This window comes from Rhinatrema bivittatum, chromosome 16, assembly GCF_901001135.1.
Source record: "Rhinatrema bivittatum chromosome 16, aRhiBiv1.1, whole genome shotgun sequence".
NCBI classification, from domain to species: Eukaryota; Metazoa; Chordata; class Amphibia; order Gymnophiona; family Rhinatrematidae; genus Rhinatrema; species Rhinatrema bivittatum.
The window spans coordinates 17,390,478-17,398,924 of NC_042630.1; the positions used below are offsets into that span (position 1 = coordinate 17,390,478).

General features: G+C 47.0%; 1 protein-coding gene across 1 annotated transcript in view; it reads right to left on the reverse strand.

Annotated features, from left to right (window-relative positions):
• DNAH2 (dynein axonemal heavy chain 2) overlaps window positions 1-6,226 on the reverse strand; it is a 392,322-nt gene extending 386,096 nt beyond the window's left edge. The window contains exon 1 of the mRNA XM_029581921.1: window positions 6,032-6,226. The gene's annotated coding sequence lies outside the window, so the exon portion shown is untranslated. The remainder of the gene's footprint in view (window positions 1-6,031) is intronic.
• Window positions 6,227-8,447: the final 2,221 nt, after the last annotated feature.

The following is an 8,447-nucleotide window of genomic DNA, read 5'->3' on the forward strand; positions in this document are numbered from 1 at the left end:
CGGCCAGTGCAAGGGTATTAGGCACCCTAGGAAAACCTTATAGCCTTGCAGCCTCATCACACCCTCCTCACACACAATTCAAAGTTATGAATTCATAACAGACTTTACATGAAAAAGGACATTCAAGATAAAAATATCACTTACAATATGCTGTGGTGCCAACCAGAAAACCCTGCAAAAAAGCAAGAGAGACCCTTGGAACTCATATATTAGGCCTACTGTAATGCATCTTGGGCATGACCCTCAGAGCACCACAAGAAAACAGAATTACAATGCAATAAACTTTCTATATCAAAACACCATTAACTACCAGCACTCAAACAGCAACAATTCTGCCTATGAACATTAACACTGCAAACAGGCCTAACACCAATACACCCTCTATTAGGAAAACAGAACAAGCCAAGCTGCTATAGATCCCTTTGTACAAACTACACGCTATTGGAACACCTCACTTCAGTCTCACATACAAACACAGAGAGACCCCCAAATACAGAATAAAGAGACCATAAAGTATAAATCGAAATGTACAGGCAAAAACTGAACTGAAAAACATAACAAGTCAAATTCTATATGTATTGCAACAATGGAGAAACAGAAGCATTACCATGCCTCATAAAATAAAATTAGTAAAACCATACCAATAAAAAGAATAAATCAAAACTAATGAATATAATAATATTCAATAATTAAAAACTTACATAATTTTCCAAACACCAATAAAATATTTCAAATAACACAACCACCACCCAATAATTAAAATTAATAAGGATTTCAAAAAAATCCCTGTTATCCATACCTGGGAACTTTTGATTTCCAGATGCCCCAAAATTGTCAAGGATTAGCAGGCAGAGAGGAAATAGGGTTAGTATCCTACACACATGCTCTCTCTCTCCCACATGCATATACACATACTCTCTCTCACTCTCCCACACACATGCTGTCTTCTCTCACTCTCCCTCCCCCACGAAGCAGCAGGCAGCAGCAGTCTCCTTCTTAATGCTCCCATGGCCAAGGGAACAACTTCCAGCCACGGGGGCTGACTTAGCTCTGACTTTGGGTTCCTTCCAGCAGGGCAAGGCAGAGCACACACCTCCTCCTCCTCTGAAGCAGTACAGTCCCGCCAAAATTGAAAAGGTGGTCGGCAGGGTCTTATAGTAAGTGGAAATTCCACAGCCCCTTTCTCACATTCATTCCCCCCCCCCCCCCACTCTCTCTCTCTCTCTCAAACATACATACACAGGACCTATCTCACCCACATAACCTCTCTCTTCCTCACTCACAGGCTTCTGGCTCTCACACACACACATGCTCTGGCTCTTATATGTATACACACATGCACAGGATCTCTGGCTCTCATATGCATACACAGAAGCATAAGCTCTCTGGCTCTCATACACCCATCCCCAGCAGTCTTGCTTATCAGCACCCAGTAGACTTGTTCCCCAGCTCCCTCTCCCTTCCTAGACCCCCAATCCCCAGCATTCTTGCTCCCAAGCCCCTTCTAAGATGCCCACTCCCCAGCACGCTTACTCCCAAGCCCCCTCTTCCCTCTCAGACCCCCAACTCCCCAGCGGTCTTGCTCCCCTCTCTTCTGAGACACCCCACTTGTCTTACTCCTCGGTCCCCTCTCCCCATCCAAATCCCACATTCCCCAGTAGTCTTGCTCTCCAGACCCCTCTCCCATCCCAGAAACCCCACTCTCTAGAAGTCTTGCTTTCCAGACACCTCTCCCATCCCAGAAGCCCAACTCCCCAGCAGTCATGCTCAACAGCCCCCTTCCCTCCCAGACCTCCACTTTCCCAGCAGCCTTATTCCCCAGCCCCCCTACTCCCCAGAAATATTGTTCCCCAGTCCCCTCCCAGTCCCCAGCAGTCTTGTTCCCCCTCCCACACCTTCTCACCCACAACCCCCTCACTCACCGCCGGTGACCAGTGCATGATTTCCTTAATGTTGCTCACCCTCGCAATCTCCTCACTCACCCTCCCTGCTCCCAAGGAATCAAAGGATCACAGCCTAGCAGCATGAGCTGCTTCCTCCATCCCCGCTGCCAGTGTCTGAATGTCATCAGGTGCCGACAGCCAAGTAGGAAAAAGCAGCCCACGTTGCAAGGCCGCAATCCTTCCGTTCTTCAGGAGCAGGGAGGGTGAGTGAGGGGATCACGGCAGCATTACGAGTATGAGAGCATTAAGGAAATCATGCACTGTCCCCACTGCCACCAATGAGGCTTCTCCAGTTGTCTGCACCCCTCCCCCCACCCCGTTCCGAAGACTATGAGCCACACTGCTTTTCCACTTACTGAGACGCCACATGGCAGCGCTATGGCACCTTTCGGTAGTGGCACCTATGGCCATGGCCATATTAGCCACAGGCATACTATGGCTCTGGTTAAATAACATAACCATATCAAAGGGAGTACTTATTGGGTAATACGCTCATATCATAGGGAGTGTTCGTCATGTATTTTTGTCTTGACTAGACTATAACCTCCACGAGCAGGTACTTTCATTTTCATGTATCTGTACAGCACTGCATATATCTAGCAGCATTTTAAAAATGATTAGTGCTAATTAGAGTGACATTTTCATGCACTGAGCTCCATCTCCCATAGTATGCCTTGCACAGGAATTGGAAACACTCGTATGTGACAAGTGGCATCTACACGAGAGCTTTCTAGAGCCCCAAAATATGGGGGAGGGGGGGGTCTTTCTTCCCGCCCCTGCAGGCCTGGAATAGGAAGTGGTGCGGTGTGGGGCTATGCGGGTGGAATGAAGAATGCCATCACCGCAGTAGGAACAAGCTGCAGCAATGGCCCGGAAGAGCAGGAGGCATGGAGCAGCATCGGCCGGCAAGGCTGAAGAAAGAAGGAGCAGGAAGCAGAGCATCCGCCAAAGAGAGAAGAGCAGGAGCCATGTCAGTCCCGCAGCTAATGAGACCTCTCCTCTTTCTCTGAGCCACGTAGGCTGAAGGAGGAGGTCGTTGGTGCCACTTGTGCTTCCAGGGAAAGAGGGAGAGGGGGAGTGTGTGTGTGTGAGAGGAAGTGTATAAGTATGGGTGAGGGAGGGTGTGTGAGTGAGCAGGGCTAATGCAAGGGTATAATATGCCCTAGGCGAACCTTACAGCTTTGCACCAACTCCTCCCCACATACACAACTAAAAATTATGCATTTACAATAAGATTTTACATGAAAATGTACAGTCTTCTGAGGTAAAAATATCACTTCCAAAAATATATATATATATTTTATGTGCATGCATAGCTGTGGTGCCAACAAGAAAACCCTGAAAAAAAATACTTGAACCCATATGGTATTAGGTCTATTGTAACATGTTGGGTGTAGGCTTGGCCCTCAGAAAGACATGGATAAACAATTACCATTACAATATACTAAACATTCCATACCAAAACAGTACTAACTGTCAGCAGTCAAACAGTAACAACCCTACCTATGAAAAGACAATACTGCAAATATTATAACTGGCCTTAAGACACAAATACACCTCCTATTAGGAAAACAGAACAAGCCAGGCTGTTATAGATTCCTACACAAAACTACACGCTAGCAGAATACTTCACCTTGGTCATACATGCAGAACACAGATAGAATCCTCACCAAATACAGAACAAAGAGACCATGAAGTATAAATAGAAACATGCAGTGAACTGGAAACTGCAACAAATCAGACTCTGTATGCAGTACAACAATGGAGGAAATACAAACCTTTCTTTCTCTCTCTTTCTCACCCACAGTACCCAAATGTAATCCACTTTGAAGTGGCAGGCAGAATATAAATCAAATAAACAAACATGCCCTTACAGTAATCCTCCTCACACTTTTCTATGAAGAATTAGAACATAACCTAAAAAATGCCATACTGTGTCAGACCAAGGGTATATCAAGCCCAGTATCCTGTTTTCAACAGTGACTAATCCAAGTCACAAGTACCTGGCAAGTACCCAAACATTATATAGATCACAAGCCACTATTGCTTATTAAGTTACTGTAATAGCAGTTTATGGATTTATCCTCAAGGAACTTATCCAAACCTTTTTTAAACCCAGTTACATTAACTGCTGTAACCACATCCCCTGGCAATGAATTCCAGAGCTTAACTATGCACTGAGTGAAAAAGAATTTTCTTCGATTTGTTTTAAATGAGCTATTTGCTAACTTCAGGGAGTGCCCCCTGGTCCTTCTATTATCTGAGATAGTAAATAACTGATTTACATTAGTTTGTTCAAGTTCTTTCATGATTTTGTTGAGTTTAGCACCATCAATTGTTTTGAAAAGTTGGCGGGGCATTCCTCTGTCCAGAACTAACCTGGCGCAAGCCTCCCCAGGTCCTCATGTTCTTGGCACCGGTGCAAGGATGTTCAGCCACCCTAGGCAGTGACATCACCCTACCTCATGAGCTCCCTCTCTCTCTGGTGATCTCACGGAGAGAGAGAGAGATTGCGCGGGCGCCACATGATGCCCTCACATCAACCACGGCGCCCTGCCCGCTTCCAGCACCCTAGGCAGCCACCTAGTAGTTCACCTAACACCTCCCACCGGCCCTGCTTGATGTCTGGTGCTCTCTCCTGGGGAAGAAGGTGTTAGTGGGTGAGATTTCCCACCCCTCACCCCAGAAAAACAAATGGGACTGTGAATAAGGCTGGCAATATGTACAAATATATACAAGTTTATTAGACTATGTAGTTATAGATATTTCTACATGACTATGTACATTGCTAACAGGATATCAAACAGCACACTTATTTACTTGTGTTATTAGTCTCAGGCTATGCAACTATACATATCTCTACAAGACAGGAAGAACATTTAATATTTAGCTATTTGGGGTTGTTGGTCCTCATAACATACCCCATATAGAATAAGAGAGTCCTCTTGCATTCCCACTTAATCAATTATTATTACACTCCCTATTTTATCCCAAGTCTCACACATGTGAAAAGATGCAATTGGGTTAGTGAGAATTGCTGTATTTAAACATCTGCTCCACTTCCACTCCACTGACAGGTCCATGCTCTCCTAGTGGACTTAACACTTCCTGGTCTGCTGCTTGGGATCTGCATCCTCCTGGGAGGAACCTGGGATCCACGCTCTCCTGGAGGACCCAACTCCACCCTCCAGTATGCTGTTTGGGGTTGGCGCCCTTCTGAAGAGACCCGACTGCTTCCTGATCTACACCTTTCTGGGGCACCCAACTCTGCCTCCTAGTTCACCATTGGGGTCCACATCCTCCTGGGGGACCCAATTCTACCTCCAGACCTGCCACTGAGAACTAGGTACCCAAGGCATCTGATTCCCCTTGACATTAAGAGTGAAACTCTGTTCGATAGGACTGTTTTTTCAGTACATTTCTCTCACAAATCCCTCTCTGTCAGAATTCTGTGCTTTAAGACATTTTCAGTCAAAGTTCTATACCTTGGGATTTTGCAAGTTATCAGCAGTAGTCAATGGGGCTGTGACATGCAAACCCCCTACCTGAATCTCTGACATCTATTCATGGCCATTTAAGTTTTTGGCCATTCAATAACCATTGGTAACTTTTTCAGTCTTGCCCTGGCTTGTTACATAGTAGCAGCATTGCCCCCTTTTTTTTCTGGGGTTCGTTTAACTGATAGCATGCTCTCTTTCTTCCCCCTTCCCTGGAGAGGGTTTCGTAAGTGATATTTTCACCTCAAAAGACTGGTTTTTGAATGCCCTTTTAACTGGGAGGGTAAGGAGGTGAGGGCTTGGGGGTGAATACATGGCTGTAAGGTTCAACTGTGGCACCTCAGAGCCTTGCAGCAGCCCTGCCTGTAGAGAGCGTGATTGACTTGCGTTGGCAAACGCTCCTATATGAGGAGGCACATAACGGGCACCGCCTCTAGGCAGCCTGGGTGGGGGAAAGTCCATCTTGCACAGGGGGGCTACTCTTTTGTACGCTAAGAACCACAGCTGGCATGTCTTGCACACGGCAGGCGACATCTCGAACACCGCATCCCGCGCAGGGCAACACGCAACAGCGCCAGGGAGCGACCTTACCCGTGTCTCCAAACAGGCGCGGCTTCTTCCTCGTATTTTATTTTGTTTCCCCCTCCTCCTTTAACTCGTTACAGTCGCGCTCTTTTTCTTAAACAAAGTCAAATATCAAACCAAACTCTTAAAGGGGCAGCGGGGAACCGGCGCTCTCCCCCGTCCTCAAACCACGCGCACAGCACCCGGCACGGCGAGCGAGAGGGACGCGTCTCCCCGGCAACGGTGCGAGAGCCGCCGTCGCCGAGCGCAGGCGCACGCGGCGCCTAGGTCGCGACGCCCGAATGGAGGGCGGTCCGAAGGCTCACGCACGCCGTCGGTCGCAAGAGGCGGTTGTAACCGTTGGAACGCTGCCGTGTTTGTTTGGTTTTTTTTTTTTTAAAGCCCAGTCTTACTCCAACCATTGCGGCGCTTTCACCCATGCTTCTCTCAACTTAATGTGGCGTGCCCACACCAAAGAGACAGGCTACTACAGTTTGGGGTTCCAGTTCTGTTTTAAGGCACACTAGGGCGATCCTTTGCAAAGCGGGGTGGGTCATAGCAGCTACAGGCCCAGATGTGTTCAAGGCTCACGACTGGCCAGGCCGGCTGCCCGCAGAGGCTCAACAGCCGCCTGCCTTGTCCTTCTGCCCACCAGTCAAGAACACGTGGGTGTGTGTTCCATCTCGTCCGTTAAAAAAATATGGGGGTTGGCAACCTTATCACGTGCTCTTTTCTAAATTCAGCACAAGAAAGAGCACAGGCGCAAGCTGGGCTGATGCAGGACTGATGCAAGGGTAGGATGAGGTGCCCCAGTTGCACCTTATAGCCAGGCATTGCCCCCTCCCCCCAGCCAGGGCCGGATAGTGGCCGTGGCAGCGCTCCTTTGAAGCTCCGCTGGCACGTGGTTCCAACAGAATTAACATGGTCATCAATGACGAAAGATATACTTGTGAATCGATTTGAAACACTAGAAGAAGGACGGAGCACAATCTGCACAGATGCATGCGTTCCAATACTTGTGCCTGCACGTGTGTATTGTGGGTGCACTGCTCCTTTTTTTTTTCTAAATGTTACAAAAATGTAAGTGCATCAGTCATCCTCATCCTTCACGGATCTCTTGTTAAAGGTCACTCACAGCTGGCTAAGGGACCCGGACACAGCCACTTATATACCTCCTTTGGTTTACAGTAGTGTACAGACTTAAAAATTGTGCTATCTTAAATTTGATGCTGAAAACGAAGTGACAATGATTCTTCTGAAAAAAAGTGAATTACAATTACAGTATAGTAAACTTTCCATACCAAAACAGCACTAACTACCAGCCTTCAAACAGTATCATCCCTACCTATGAAAAGGCAACACTGCAAACATTACAGTAGGCTCTAAAACACCAGTACACCCCCTATTAGAAAAACAGAACAAGCCAAGCTGCATACTAGCAGTCAACTCAGTCCTCAAGACACACCTAGCCAGTCAGGTTTTCAGGATATCCACAGTGAATATGCATGAGATAGTTCTGTATACCCGACTGGCTAAGTGTATCCTGAAGATTGGGTTAGCAGAATACCTCATCTTGGTCCCACTTGCAGAACACAGACAAACCCTCACCAAACACAGATTAAAGCGACCATAAAATATAAATGGAAACATGCAGACAAACTCACTTAAACTGCAACAAACCAGAGCTTCTATGCAGTACAACAATGGAAAAACAGAAACTTCATCATTCCACATAAAATATTAAACAAAATCAAGAAATATATGAACATAGTAAAGACAGAAGACAAAGACCAAATGGTCCATCCAGTCTGCCCAGCAAGCTGCTCATGGTAGTAACTGCCGCTCCATGCAGGTTACCCCCAAGCCTTATAATAAGGGTAGTAACAGCGGCTCCGTGCAGATTACCCCCATGCCTTCTGTTAAGGGTAGTAACAGCTGCTCCGTGCAGGTCACCTCCATGCCTTCTGATAAGGGTAGTAACTGCCACTCCATGCAGGTTCCCCCCATGCCTTCTGTTAAGGGTAGTAACTGCCAATCTATGCAGGTTACCCCCATGCCTTCTGTTAAGGGTAGTAACTGCCACTCCATGCAAGTTACCCCATGCCTTCTGATAAGGGTAGTAACTGCCACTCCATGCAGGTTACCCCCATGCCTTCTGATAAGGGTAGTAACTGCCAATCTATGCAGGTTACCCCCATGCCTTCTGTTAAGGGTAGTAACTGCCACTCCATGCAAGTTACCCCATGCCTTCTGATAAGGGTAGTAACTGCCACTCCATGCAAGTTACCCCATGCCTTCTGTTAAGGGTAGTAACTGCCAATCTATGCAGGTTACCCCCATGCCTTCTGTTAAGGGTAGTAACTGCCACTCCATGCAAGTTACCCCATGCCTTCTGATAAGGGTAGTAACTGCCACTCCATGCAAGTTACCCCATGCCTTCTGA